This window comes from Pleurodeles waltl, chromosome 1_2, assembly GCF_031143425.1.
Source record: "Pleurodeles waltl isolate 20211129_DDA chromosome 1_2, aPleWal1.hap1.20221129, whole genome shotgun sequence".
Lineage (NCBI taxonomy): Eukaryota > Metazoa > Chordata > Amphibia > Caudata > Salamandridae > Pleurodeles > Pleurodeles waltl.
In genome coordinates this window covers 702,987,697-703,001,412 of record NC_090437.1, presented here as the reverse complement: position 1 = coordinate 703,001,412, position 13,716 = coordinate 702,987,697, and positions in this window count along the sequence as shown.

Below are 13,716 nucleotides of genomic sequence, written 5' to 3'. Positions count from 1 at the left end.
GGGAGAGGGACCCGTGGTATACTGTGTACCTGAAACTCTCTGCACCTCTATCCACAAAGGTACTATCGCTATATAACTCCGCCCGCCCCCGCCTTGCTGCTCCCACTCCCTCCCCGCCCCAATCTTCCTAATTGAATACCCTCTCCTCTCTGTAAACCCTATCCTCGTCTGACAATACCACCGCAGGACCTCTCCCCCCCCATTACACCATTCATGTACACTCTCACCTCCCCCTATTTCCAGAAACACCAGAAATCATGTAATATGCACCAAGCCCCACCCTGTACAAACTTTTCCTGTCCATCCCTTCCTCCTCCCCTCCAGCCGGCTGCCACCTCTCACAAACAGATAACCGTAACCTACGGCAATACTACCTAGCCACAAGATAACTAACTACCCTTCCACCCTCCCTACCCCCAATACCACATATCCTAGTCATATAAACGATCAAACATAACATGACAACCATCACAACCCAATGGCAACATGCGTTAGACTTGCCCCCTGACCCTCAATACACAGCTAAGATCCCTACGCACCTCATTGTCATTAACATGCGGATAACTGACTGTCAACTGCCCTTCCCCTCCCGGCGCTCCCCTCCGCCCCCGATAGGGACCATCCCGTCGACGCGTGAGCCCCGAGAGGAACCGGACCCGCCGACTACAGAACTAGCTAAGGAGGCAGGCCCTCCAGCCTTTCCTCCTTTTCTTTTCTCTTTTCGTTTCTTCTCTCTTCCCTTTCTTTCCATTTCCCTCTTCTCCTACATATTTCGCCTCTCCCCCCCCTCCAACCTCTACCTTTTCTCTCATTTTCTCTTCCATAGAGTGCATTTCCGACCCCCGCCAGCTGCACCCCCTCCTCCCATAACCCATTGTATCATAACAAACACAACTCTTATTTGAACAAAAGAGTTAGGTGACACTTCCCCCTCCCTCCCCTGCTAGGGTTGACACTGAAACAAGCGTGACCCGGTACACCTGTTCAAAGATGTTGAGAAGAACTCTCCAAGGGATACAGCCACTACGTATCCTCTCATGGAATGTACATGGCATGACGAGCTATGTTAAACAGAATTTTTTTTTATCTTACCTTCAATCCAAAAAAGCTGACATTGCCTTAATACAGGAGACCCACCTTGATACTTTAGAATCCAACAAGTTTAAACGGGACTGGGTAGGGAGGGTCGTTCATAGCTGCTACCAGGCGAACCAAGAACCTAGGAGCAGTACACCTCGCAAGTGCGGGGTGGCGATATTGATACGAAAATCTCTCCCGATTACAATCATTAAAACATGGAGCGATACAGAAGGAAGATACACATTCGTTAAACTAAAAATAGGGAACACTTTCTTATGCGTGGGCTCCGTCTATGCACCAACCGGTTCAAAACGCACATTCTTCCTACAACTAAATCGCATCTTGACAGAAATCGGGACAGCCCGGTATATAATCGAGGGAAACTGGAACCTAGCCCAAGACGCAATACTGGGCAGGACAGGTCCCATTGATATAGGCAACAACCATGATAGAGCTCTTCTGACAGACATAACGACGGACGTCGGCTTAGTGGACTGTTGGAGAATACAACACCCGAAAGACAAGGAATACACTTTTTTATCGGCCTTCCACGGCACCCAATCACGCCTGGACTATTTTCTGGTGTCACACACTGTAATCCCAGGAGTGCTGGATTCCAGTATTTTAGACAGTGGCCTTTCAGACCACTCCCCAGTACTAACTCTGATTCAGATAGGCGTGTCCCCTCCGGGCCGAAAACCGTGGCGCCTGGCCGTGCGCAGATACCGCTCCCCCCAAGGGAAGGAACAATTAAGAGCACACGTATCTACATATATGACAGAGAACAAAGATACAGTGACCTCCAAAAGGATCTTATGGGCAGCTGCAAAGGCGACACTGAGAGGCAATATGATGCGAGACACAGCATTGGCCAACAAGGACAGAATTGCCCGTCAAACCATCCTGGAGACCACAATCCAGAATATCACTAAACAGTACACTACCCAACCGTCCCCTAGACTACGCTGCTCCTCAGAACAAGCCAGAATAGCACACAATGAACTCTTCACGTCCCAGGCAGAATTCGCACTACAAAAACTGCGAGACCGTCATTACGAACAAGGAGAGAAAGCAGGACGCTTCATAATGGCCCAGCTCCGACAAAGAGAGGCAGCTTCCGCCATTTCGGCCATAACATCCCCATCGGGGGCAGTGCTAACTCGCCCACAAGATATCGTGAACGAATTTGCTAAATACTACCAGCACCTTTACACGCCGGAAACGTCGTCCGCTCAGACACAGATAGAGACATTTCTTAGGACGGCCAATCTACCCCGCTTGTCGGAAGCAGGCAGAACCCTCTTAGACGGTGATATGAGCAGAGAGGAGATAACACAAGTTGTAACAAACCTCCCGTATCATAAATCTCCAGGAGAGGACGGATTCCCTGCGGAATTCTATAAGTGGGCCGGAGAAGAGGCAATCAACGCAGTCCATGGAGCACTAACCGAAGCATGCCAGGAAGGCTCCCTAGGCGCCTTATCCAACAGGGCCACAATTGTCGTTCTACCTAAACCAGGGAAAGACCCCCTTCTCTGTGGCAGCTATCGCCCCATCTCCCTCTTGAATGGAGACGTCAAACTCCTAGCTAGCATTCTAGCAGCACGCCTGCGTAAAGTGATACCATCTTTGATCCATAACACCCAAGTGGGGTTTGTACCCGGCCGCTCCTCCAGAAACCACAAGCGCACTCTCTATCATACACTACTGGAAGCTCTAAATATGCCCAACGAAGCCCTTGCATTATCCCTAGACACAGAGAAAGCATTCGACTGCATCGAATGGCCCTATTTATTCGCCACCATGAAACACTTTGGCCTAGGAGAACAATTCATCTCTAAAGTCCGCTTATTATATGACCACCCTTCAGCACAGGTTAATTGTGGAGGTTTCTTATCAGACCCCTTCCCCATTGGAAGAGGCACTCGTCAGGGCTGCCCCCTGTCACCACTCCTATTCCTACTAGCCATGGAACCCTTGGCAGCTACTATACGGAACTCCCAACAGATAAAAGGTATCCAAATAACCGGGGGCTTATCTAAAATCTATCTCTACGCAGACGACATCCTACTAACCCTTACTGACCTAGAAACATCCTTACCCACACTGCTTTCCACCATAGAGGAATTTGCGTCTATATCTGGATACCGGGTAAACTGGGATAAAAGTGAAGCACTGCCTCTATCCTGCATGACAACGAGAGCAGCAGTGCATGGTCTGCCATTCCAATGGACGCCGACTCGCCTTAAATACCTAGGAACGTATATCAACCGAGGCCTGGAACATATAGTTAGAGATAACCTAGATCCCCTTATATCAAAAATGAAACTGGATTTTGCTAATTGGTCACTACTGGGTCTGTCGATGTGGGGAAGGACTCAAGCAGTTAGAATGACTACATTACCACGCTTTACATACGTCTTGGGCATGCTTCCCCTACAGGTACCCCTCCCGATACTTCGTTCGATTGACGCATCTATGAGGGCCTTTGCGTGGGGCTCCCTCCGCCCGAGACTGAAGCCGGCAACTATCCTAGCCCGACGCCCCTATGGAGGTTTAGGCCTACCCTTAATAGAACAATACTCACTAGCTTTACAACTTTCACAGTTAGAATACACTCTCCCAGATACGCCGGATCCACCACAATGGGTGGTCACAGAGAGACTCCTAAGAGGGCAGCACACGATGGGAGGGGTATACACCGACCATCCCTCCCCGCCTAACCCCATCCTCAAAGCAACGGACACAGCATGGCGCAGAGCCCATCGCCTGCTGGACATACATCCCTCTCTACACGCCCAGGCCCCTATAGCGGGGAATAAAAATATAAAAATAGGAGGGAGACCCCTCTCGTGGCCCCAATGGACTGAGGCAGGAATTCATAACATATCCCATATAATAGACGGAAATAACTTACGAACTTTCGCCTCTCTCCAGGAAGAGTTCGGCATCCATAGTAATCAAGAATGGAGATACCTGCAGCTCAAACATTGTATGCTCAGCTCACTAGGGGCTCCCCCATGGACGTGTAAAACCTCACCCATTGTTACTTACCTTCAGAAATGGGGCCGACACAAAGGCGTTATGGCGGGCCTTTACGCCGAACTAACAAATCATCTCTACTCGCAACCCCTTCTTGAACGTTTACGGTTAAAATGGCAGGATAGACTTGGGTTAACCTACACAGAAGAAGAATGGTCAGACACACTAGAAGCCCTTGATAGGGGAGTACGCGAAGCCCGACTAAAATTCTGCCTATTTAAAGTTCTACAAGATTGGTACTGGACCCCGTCAAACTTTTTAGGGCTGGATTGCTAACACAAGCAAAGTGCTGGAGATGTATAGAACCCCATTGCGACTTACTCCACATCCTATGTCACTGTCCGACGATTCAGCCCTTATGGGATGCAGTACGTCGTACCCTGCTGGATATTATCCAGATCCCAAACCAGACTCCTCCATCACTTATTCTCCTACATGACATAAGCCTATTCCCCTCCCTAACACGTGCCCAAAAAAGGTTACTACACACTGCATTTGCCACGGCCAAAATATGTGTACTCCGGCACTGGAGGGCTAGCACTGCCCCCACGCCGACAGAATGGATGACTGCCATGTATCAAACAGCCACCCGTGAACGAGTGATCTATAACTTACAGGACCAAACAGAACAATTTGAGGAAGTCTGGCATCCATTTTTGACAAAGTCATAAAACAGCTGGCGGAGGGCCAATGACCAAAGGTTTGAGAGAAATAATGATCCCCCTTATAACCCATATCGTTTACTTCCTCACACCTCCCTCCTCTATTCTTCCCCTCTCCTATATGACTGTTCACCCCACTCTCTCTCCTCTCTTTTTTCACTTCCCAGTTGTCCCACTTGGATAACTACATTAGACTCAGGATTGAACAAGCAAACACCTTCTCCCGGTCCCCCCATATAACCTATTCCAGGATACCAAAATACGCAAGAAGAACGTACAACTTAAATTAAGACTTTGTAATAATGAACAATCTGCTACGGACGGCCTCACCACCCCCTCTCCTATGCAGTCTCTTCTCAGCACCAATCCCCAATAGAGGCAGGAACCCTTACCCTCATGTCATCCTATATCAAAAAAAAAAGGGGGCTCAAACCTTAAAACCGATCGTCCTCGAGGGAGAGCCACGAAGGACGGAGCATAACGGCTGACACGGGGACAATAAACCCCCCTCCCCTATACATCCAATAGTCCTCACACTCAGCAACCCCTCTCCCTCCCCTAACCCTCCTAATACCGTCCTTTCTCCCCCTTTTCTCTTTATCTTCCACCTCTCTTAACCCATAAGACACCCCTATTCATCGCTCCTTTGCTGCAAGACTACCATCCCGAATGTGCTTATGATGTCACACTTACTGGGCTAGAAATTGTCGTTAGATTGCATTCGTGTATGTACCCATTACAGAAATATTTAATGTGAAAAAGGAAAAATTGTGAAAATATTCACTATATATATTTGTACTGTTTATACCTTTGATCAAATAAATTTAAAAAAAAAAAAAAAAAAGGTCACACTGGAAAGGAACAAAGTCCAGAGTTCAGGCCACCCACGAGGTAACACTGTCAGACTTACTTTCAGAAGTGTTTGATTCAGGAAAGTGGTCCACAGCACCAGCCAAGGCTTCAAAGGCTCTGGTGTGCCTCTTGGGGTCTGGAACGACAACTCCCACAATGCACCTCTTCAACTTATGGAGTTGCTCCAAACGTCTCCAAACTTCTGGATCTTCTTCCAGAGGTCCTTTTTGTGTCCTTGAAGTGTCCACAACTTGATCCAAGGTTCCAGAAGCTCTAAGTTGCTACTTGGGAGTTGGGACTACAATTCCCAGAATGCACCTGGTCAGAATCCTCAAATGGCCACTGGACGCTGGTCAGCTGGGCTCTGCTTGCAGGACTTGATCGCAGGGGACTCTGGGCAGCTCCTTTGTACCTGTAGCAAACAGGGAGTCCCTTCATGAAGCAGTAGAAGACAGGTAAAGTCCCTTTAGTGGTGAAGTCCAAGTGTGCAGCTGGTGCAGTGCTCCAAAGTGCAGTGTCCAGGTGCAGGTCAGGGGTCCAGCAGGGCAGTCGTTCTTCTCCTGTAGTTCTTCCTTGTTTGAATCTGATAGGGATCTGAGGTGTGAGTGCAAGACTGCCAGTTTTATCCTTGCTCCCGGGTGAAAAACAAGGGGGTCCTGGTTCTCCAATCAGGTTCAGGGTCCTTCCCCCTGTGATGACCACTTCCTGGGAAGTGTGGAAAAAATCAATCCCAGGAAGCAACATTCCTCAAAAATCCATCATGGCTGAAAGTGATTTTTGGAGGTTACATCTGGCTGAGCCCACCCACTGGTGTGGCTAAAAACCCTAAACACCCCCCTCTCCTAATCTAATCAAGGGGGGCACCTAATTGTCCGGGTTTGCAGGATGTGAGGGTGTTGCTGGGTTGCTCCAAATGTCCTTCCCTGCCTTTGAAGGACAGTTTGCCCGGTCTCCCCATTCCTGCTTCACCATCTGCTGAGGGGAGATCTCCTCCCCTAGGCACATCTCTTTGTGTGGAGCCAGGCCACTTCACACCCCATCAAGGCAGCCTGGCCAGGCTTCCAGAGGCTGGCCAATCAGAGCACAGCAGCAAAAACACTGCAGGGCTGAAGTTGGCAACTTTTCAGGTAAAGTTTAAAACTTTTTACCTGAACAAGTTATAATAAATCCCACAACTGGAAGTTGTGGGATTTATAATAACAAATAATTTGATACCAAACTTCTGGTATCTGTTACTTAAGGGGACTTTAAAAATTAAAATAAAGTCTCCCCATTCTAGCCTATGGAGGCCATTCACTACAATGAGGGAAAAACGAATTTGGCTGTTTTACCTCACCAGGGCTTATAAAACTATTTGTATAAGGTCCCTGCCTATAGTTACATGGCACCCAGTCGTAGGGGTACAAAGGGCACAACTTAGGGGTGACATATGTAAAAATAAGGTAGTTTAAGACTTTGGAACTACTTTTAATTCCAAAGTCGAATTTGCATATAACTTTAATTTAAAAGCAGCCAGCAAGGCAGGGCTTCCTTTAAAATGACACTGGGCACCTCAGCGGTGCACCTATGGGTGCACTATCTATGCTTGGGTCCCTAAACCTACATGCCCTACCATATACTAGGGACTTATAGGTAGGTTGACTTAGCCAATTATAGTTAGCCTAATTTGCATACTGATTTTACACAGAGCCCAGGCCCTGGGACTGGTTAGCAGTACCCAGGGCACCATCAGAGATAAATAAACACCAGCAAAAAGTGGAAAATGGGGGTAAAAAGTTAGGGGGCCTCTGCAATCAGCCCTGTTCTCTCACACCACCTTTTTACAATTCCGGGATGAAGAAAAAGAGGAAGCATTTGGAATCCCCACTTGTGTCTTTCCCCATAAAATAAGAACTGATAAGTGTGGAAAACTTCTCCTTGAGCACTTGAAGTTGAGTGACTGTATCATAGCGAATGGTAGATTCCCCTCCGATTTGCTACCCCATTATATGCACAACTCTCAGGGGGGCACAGCTATTCTAGATTATGTGGTAACCAGCTATCAGACATTCTCCTTGGTACATGACATAAAAGTGATAGAGACAGCACTCAGTGATCAAAATACTCTGGAAGCATCTGTTAACCTGAAAGTTCTCCCTGCTGATACCTGGAGCGTTGATGGGTTGAAATCAAAGTTTAATACTAAAACTGGTAGAACACATTGGTCCTATGACAGGATTAAGGGGCTGGAATGTATTCTAGAGACCATCTCAGGCAAACCTGAAAACTGTGCAGGAAATATTTTGGAAAAGTTCTATGATCACCCGCCAGAAGGCCCAGAGCAAACAAACATTAAAACCCTTCCTCCTATTTTCACTGAACAGACAGATCAATACCCTTACTCGCAAGCAATATAGGGAATACACTTTAGAAAGCCATATTCAACTGGGCCTATTAAAAAGAAGAAGGAGGCATTTATGAGCAGGTCTAAAAAGAGGTGCAATTGACATATTCTGGATTAATGTAAGGGAAGCAGCTTTTAATGACCAATCAAGGCGTTTCTGGTCATTGGTAGTAGAAGGGAGTGGCTCGAGAACTAGATCTCTTCCAATGGTCATCAATGAAACAAGCTGGTCCACTTTCATATTTGGTCTCTATGGCGGTCATCGCCCGCCTGGCGGTCACCGCATTTGGCCGCTCTGCGGTCAAAAGACCGCGGAGGCCATTCTGGCTTTCCCGCTGGGCCGGCGGGCGCCCGCCAAAGGAGCACCCGCCGGCCCAGCGGGAAAGGCCCTGCAACATTGAAGCCGGCTCCGAATGGAGCCGGCGGTGTTGCAGGGGTGCGACGGGTGCAGTTGCACCCGTCGCGATTTTCACTGTCTGCAATGCAGACAGTGAAAATCTTGCTGGGGCCCTGTTAGGGGGCCCCTGCACTGCCCAAGCCAGTGGCATGGGCAGTGCAGGGGCCCCCAGGGGCCCCACGACACCCGTTCCCGCCATCCTGTTCCTGGCAGTAAAAACCGCCAGAAACAGGGTGGCGGGAAGGGGGTCGGAATCTCCATGGCGGCGCTGCTTGCAGCGCCGCCATGGAGATTCAGCACAGCCAGGGGTATTCCGGCGGGAAACTGCCGGATCCCCTTTTCTGACCGTGGCTTTACCGCCGCGGTCAGAATGGGCAATGAAGCAGTGCCAGCCTGTTGGCGGTGCTTCCGTTGCCCCCGGCCCTGGGAGGCCCTATGTCTCTAATGGGATTACTGTGGAGCTTCCTCAGGCTGTTGACGACCCCTCATATACTTACCCCTCTATAAAAGAAACTGAAGATGTTATTAGAGGCATGCGTATTTCAGCAGCAATAGGTCCAAATGAAATTCCTGTATTGGTTATGAAACATGATATTCTTACCTGGAGTAAAATCTTGTGCCAGGTCTTTCAGTGCTCCATCCTGGAAAGGTAGTAATATTGTTCCTTTATATAAGAAAGGGGATCACAACTGCCCTGGGAACTACCGCCAGATCGCTGTGCTCATGATGCGGTTGACAAAATATTTGCTAAATGTTTGCTTTCTCAGATTAGTGACTGGGCAGAAAGAAATAAAATCACCCCTCTGGAGCAATCTGGCTTCAGAGAAAAGCATGGAACAATTGATAATATCTCGGCCCTCCAGGTAATAAATGAGAAGTATGTCTCTTTGGAGGGGGTTATGCAGCCTTTATCAACTTTTTCAACGGCATTTGACAAAGTAGATCGGGCCACGCTGTTTAGGAAGCTCTCAAGATTAGGCACGCCAGGTATCCTTTTAGATCTATTGATTGGCCGCCATTTATCCACCTGGTGTATGGTGTTGTTAGTGGGAGGGAGAAGCTTGTCCCATGAAATCCCAACTCAGAATGGTTTAAAACAAGGTCGTGTGTGTCCCTATACAGTCGCTGCTGTCTACAGGAGCATGCCCAACCCATGATATGAGTTGTAGCAGAGATCTGAGTACCCCGGCGCAAATATTGGTATTATTTCAATTGACTGTCAACTACAGTATGAGTTCAATTGAAATGGGTGTGAAGCAATACATAAAATCCTATGATGCCTTAAACCCTGTCAAGAATAAAATACGAATTTGCTGCTGAATCCAAACTATCCTGAACCTTTCCACTGCCTTACAAATTATTCTGATACACCCTTTGTCTTTTGGCAACTAAAGCTGTTTGTTACCATGAAGAGAATTGCAGTTATTAGCACCAAGCTTGCTATATTCGGATACAGAGCGACTTTAGTAGGCTCTTAGACCACCACGGCATTGCCTCATAATAGTTAATCCCGGTACATATTTATACACTGTGAGAAGCAGTGCTTGAAATGGAAAAATAGAAGTGCAGGTACTCTCAACCAGAGTACCTGCTTGTTTCTGAGAAGTGCCGGTACTCTCCAATTAAAAGTATTACGTTTTTATTGAGAAGTGGCGGTACCCTCCTTCTTAAAATAAAAAAGTGCCGGTACTCAGTACCGGAGAGTACCGGCCAATTTAAAGCACACACTTCGGCAAGTTCTAGCAGTTTAGCCTACAGCTGAATTTGGAAAGGTGAAACTGTAAGTCAAAGAATTTACTTGCTGTTGGCAAAAAAGTTGAAGGTATGAAGTCAGTTTTTCAGATCTTGGTCCTGTCTTGTCACGCATCAGGCAAGCGTTTTTTGCAGTGGCAGGAAGTGATTCGTGCATGTCCAGAGTGAACATGTGCTATGAGCCTTACTGGGAGAGATGCAATTTCAGAGGTAGAGGCTAAACTCTGGAGATAGCTGTCTGATGATAGACGCCTTGTGCAAGTCCTTGCTGGTTTAGCCTATAACAGTTTGCGCTCTAGCACTTGTAGCTGCAGTTTTTTTCTCAGGGAGAACTGGCTGTGGATCTTTAAGGCCTACTTCCTGTTCTGCCCGCTGCACTAAGGGACCCAAGGCCCTGCCACCCACCTGCGGCCGCAGGACTGCTTCAGTGTATGTGATAAAGGGGAACATGCTGCTTAAGCCCTTTTTAATAATAACCTCTACGCTTCAACCCCTCCCTCCCTTTCTCCATGAAACATGGTGTTGTTCACTGAGCCTTCAGAATAGTTCATATTTACAATAACCAGCACTGCTTAGGACAAACCTTCTGCTCCTGGCTGCTTTTCCTGTCAGGAGATAACAAATGTTCACAGTGTGTTTTTTTCCAATTCCTGAGGGACTGGTGAAAATGAATTACAAAAAAAAATGTGGAGTGGGTGTTTGGTTGGTGGACCCCAGTGGGTGGCTGGGCTTGGCTTCAGGCCCAACTTCATGCTGTACAGGGTCAAAGGCTGTGCAAAGAGGCCTATAGCTGCCTGTTGGGAACTGGATATGGTAATAAAATCGTACTTTATATTATGAAACCCCAGAAAATCAACATTAAAAACAAAGGTTAAAGTGCTGAACGTTGTGAATGCCAGTGTTTGATATATATGTTTTGGTGTCTATAAATCTATAAATATATATAGCTACACACGCACACACACACACACACACACACACACACACATACACATTTGTGTGTGTGCATGTGTTGCTATATACATTTATAGATTTATAGACACCAACACACACAGGCACATCCCCACCCACCACCCTGTTTTGCTGTTTGTAGAGATCCTTTATTTTCTTTTACATGCCATCAGCTAAGGGCTGCTTTGAGCATGGCAAGGAGGGGGGAGTTAATATGTGCATTGTACATCATAGCTGATGAATTTCAGGGTATTTTCAGTTTTGTGCTTGCTTATACAAAACGAACATCAACTGTGTTCAGCAAATTTCACATTTTTTTTTTTTTAAAGAATCTTTTTACAACAACAACCTTTTAGTGCATGTACAACCAGACAGTTCCATGTTATACATTTGTTCTGTGTATGTGCTTTCCTGTCCCCACGGGGGAGAGCGTGTGTGATATTCTCATTTTGCTTGATGAGGAGGAGGACAGCCCAGTCCAATCTATGACAGTGTCCCAAGCCACGGACCCCATATTTTCTCATATTTCGGGGCATCCTCTCGACTCATATATTTGTTTCTCTTGGATTGCAAACCAGTCCACTCCTTTTCTCCATTTCTGCAGCCGGTGGATGAGGTCCATGTCGCGGCTATGTCTCTTTTGGCCACAAGCAATGCCATCCCAATGAAAGCTCGGTTGGTACGCGACCTCAGCAACCCATCCATAATCCCCAGTAGTACCATACTGGCAGAGAGTTGGAGCTCCGTCCCTATTGTCTTATTTAAGTCTCCCAGAACCTTACCCCAATAGATCTGTAGGGTCGGGCATGACCAGACCATATGGAAAAAATCTGCGTGTTCCCTGTCACATCAGGGGCAGCGGCTATTTGGCCATAGTCCAGCCGTGAGAGCCTGTTAGGTGCTAAATATGCTTTATGTAGGTAATAAAATTGTACAGTGCGTAGTTTTGCCGATATGGCTAGGGTCTTGGGGGCTTCTAACGCTTCCGCCCACTCCGAATCTTCCAAGGCCCCGGTCCAGGTCTCTTCTCATCGAGTTTATGTCTCCTGGTGTATTATTGATCAGCATTTTATATAGTTGTGAAACCCCTTTCCCTCCTATGTTTCCCATTAGTAGTTTGGCTTCGAGAGGATTGAATTCCAGTAGCGGGCCCCTGGGGAGTTAGGTTCCTATGGCATGTGTGAGTTGGAGATATCTAAAAAACTGTTGTTCGGGATAGTTGGTACTCTGTCTGGAGTTCCTGAAAGGATTTTAGTGTTTCTCTCTTCCAGACGTCGCCCACCAGTGAGATTCCCAATAGGTCCCATTCTGCGAATCCCTCTAGTGCGGCGGTGGATCTCAACCACCTCCCTCTCCACAACGGAGTCTGTAGGGTGATTATAGCGTTCCACTGGGTGTGTCTCAGTGCAGCTCTCCACGCCAGGACGACAGCTCTTGTTGTCTCGCCCAGGCCATGGGGGAGAGGTGCACTGTGTAGCGCATCTAGAATACTTGGGAAGCCTAGAGTGTTCAGCTCCACCTGGCATGCTGGGTCTGTCCACCCTCCATTAAACCAGTCATGCACCATTAGTGTCTGGGTCGCCAAGTAGTATAGGTATGGATCAGACATCCCCAGGCCTCCCTCGTGTGTTCCTCTACTGCAGTATCTTACGGCTACCCGGTGCCTGGTTCCTCCCCACAAGAATTGTGTTGTGACTGTTTCTAGGGTCCGAAGCCATGAGCATGGGATAGGAAGGGGGAAGTTCTGGAAGGCATATAGTAGTCTGGGTAGGATCATCATTTTATACCAGGCCGCCCGTCCCATTATATTCAGTGGTAGAGCCTGCCATCTTTGTAGGTCTATCTTGACTTGTATTAGCAGCGAGTCTACGTTCTTTGCCCAGTTCAGTTCCAGCAGGAGGGTCACCCAGGCGCCCAGGTATTTGAAGCTCAGTCTGCGGAGGGGTATTGTGTCTTGCCAGTCAAAACAGTCTCAGGTGTTCACCAAGGGTACTAGTACTGATTTGGCGGGGTTCATTTCAGGCCTGTGGCCGTTGCAAAGCTCTTGAGCTGGAGGCTGCGTGGACCAGACACGTTTGGGGTGCCCATGTAGAGAAGAACGTTGTCTGCATATAGGGCTATTCTATCTTCTGTGGCATTTTCCCATTTCCAGCCACAGTATTCTGGATCTATTCAGAACATCAGGGCCAATGGCTCGATGGTTAGGGCAAAGAGGAGGGGGGACAGCGGACATCCCTGTCTCGTTCCCCTTCTGACTTCAAAGAGTGTTGATGGGGTTCCGTTAATTTGTACCCGGGCTGAGGGGTCTGCGTATGGCGCTCGGGTCAGCTGACAGAACCTTGGTCCCAGTCCCGCTTTCTGCAGCACCATGAATAGAAAGTTCCAATCTACAAAGTCAAAAGCCTTCTCGAAGTCAATGAAGAGTAGTGCTAAGTCTCGGGGTAGTTTATGTCTTTCGTCAAGGGCTACATGAAGGCGGCGGATACAGTGATGGGTGCCACGGCCTGCCATGAATCCACATTGATCTATATGAACCAACTGTGGTAACACTATATTGAGAGGCGTAGCTAATATATTGGCAAGGATTTTAACCTCAC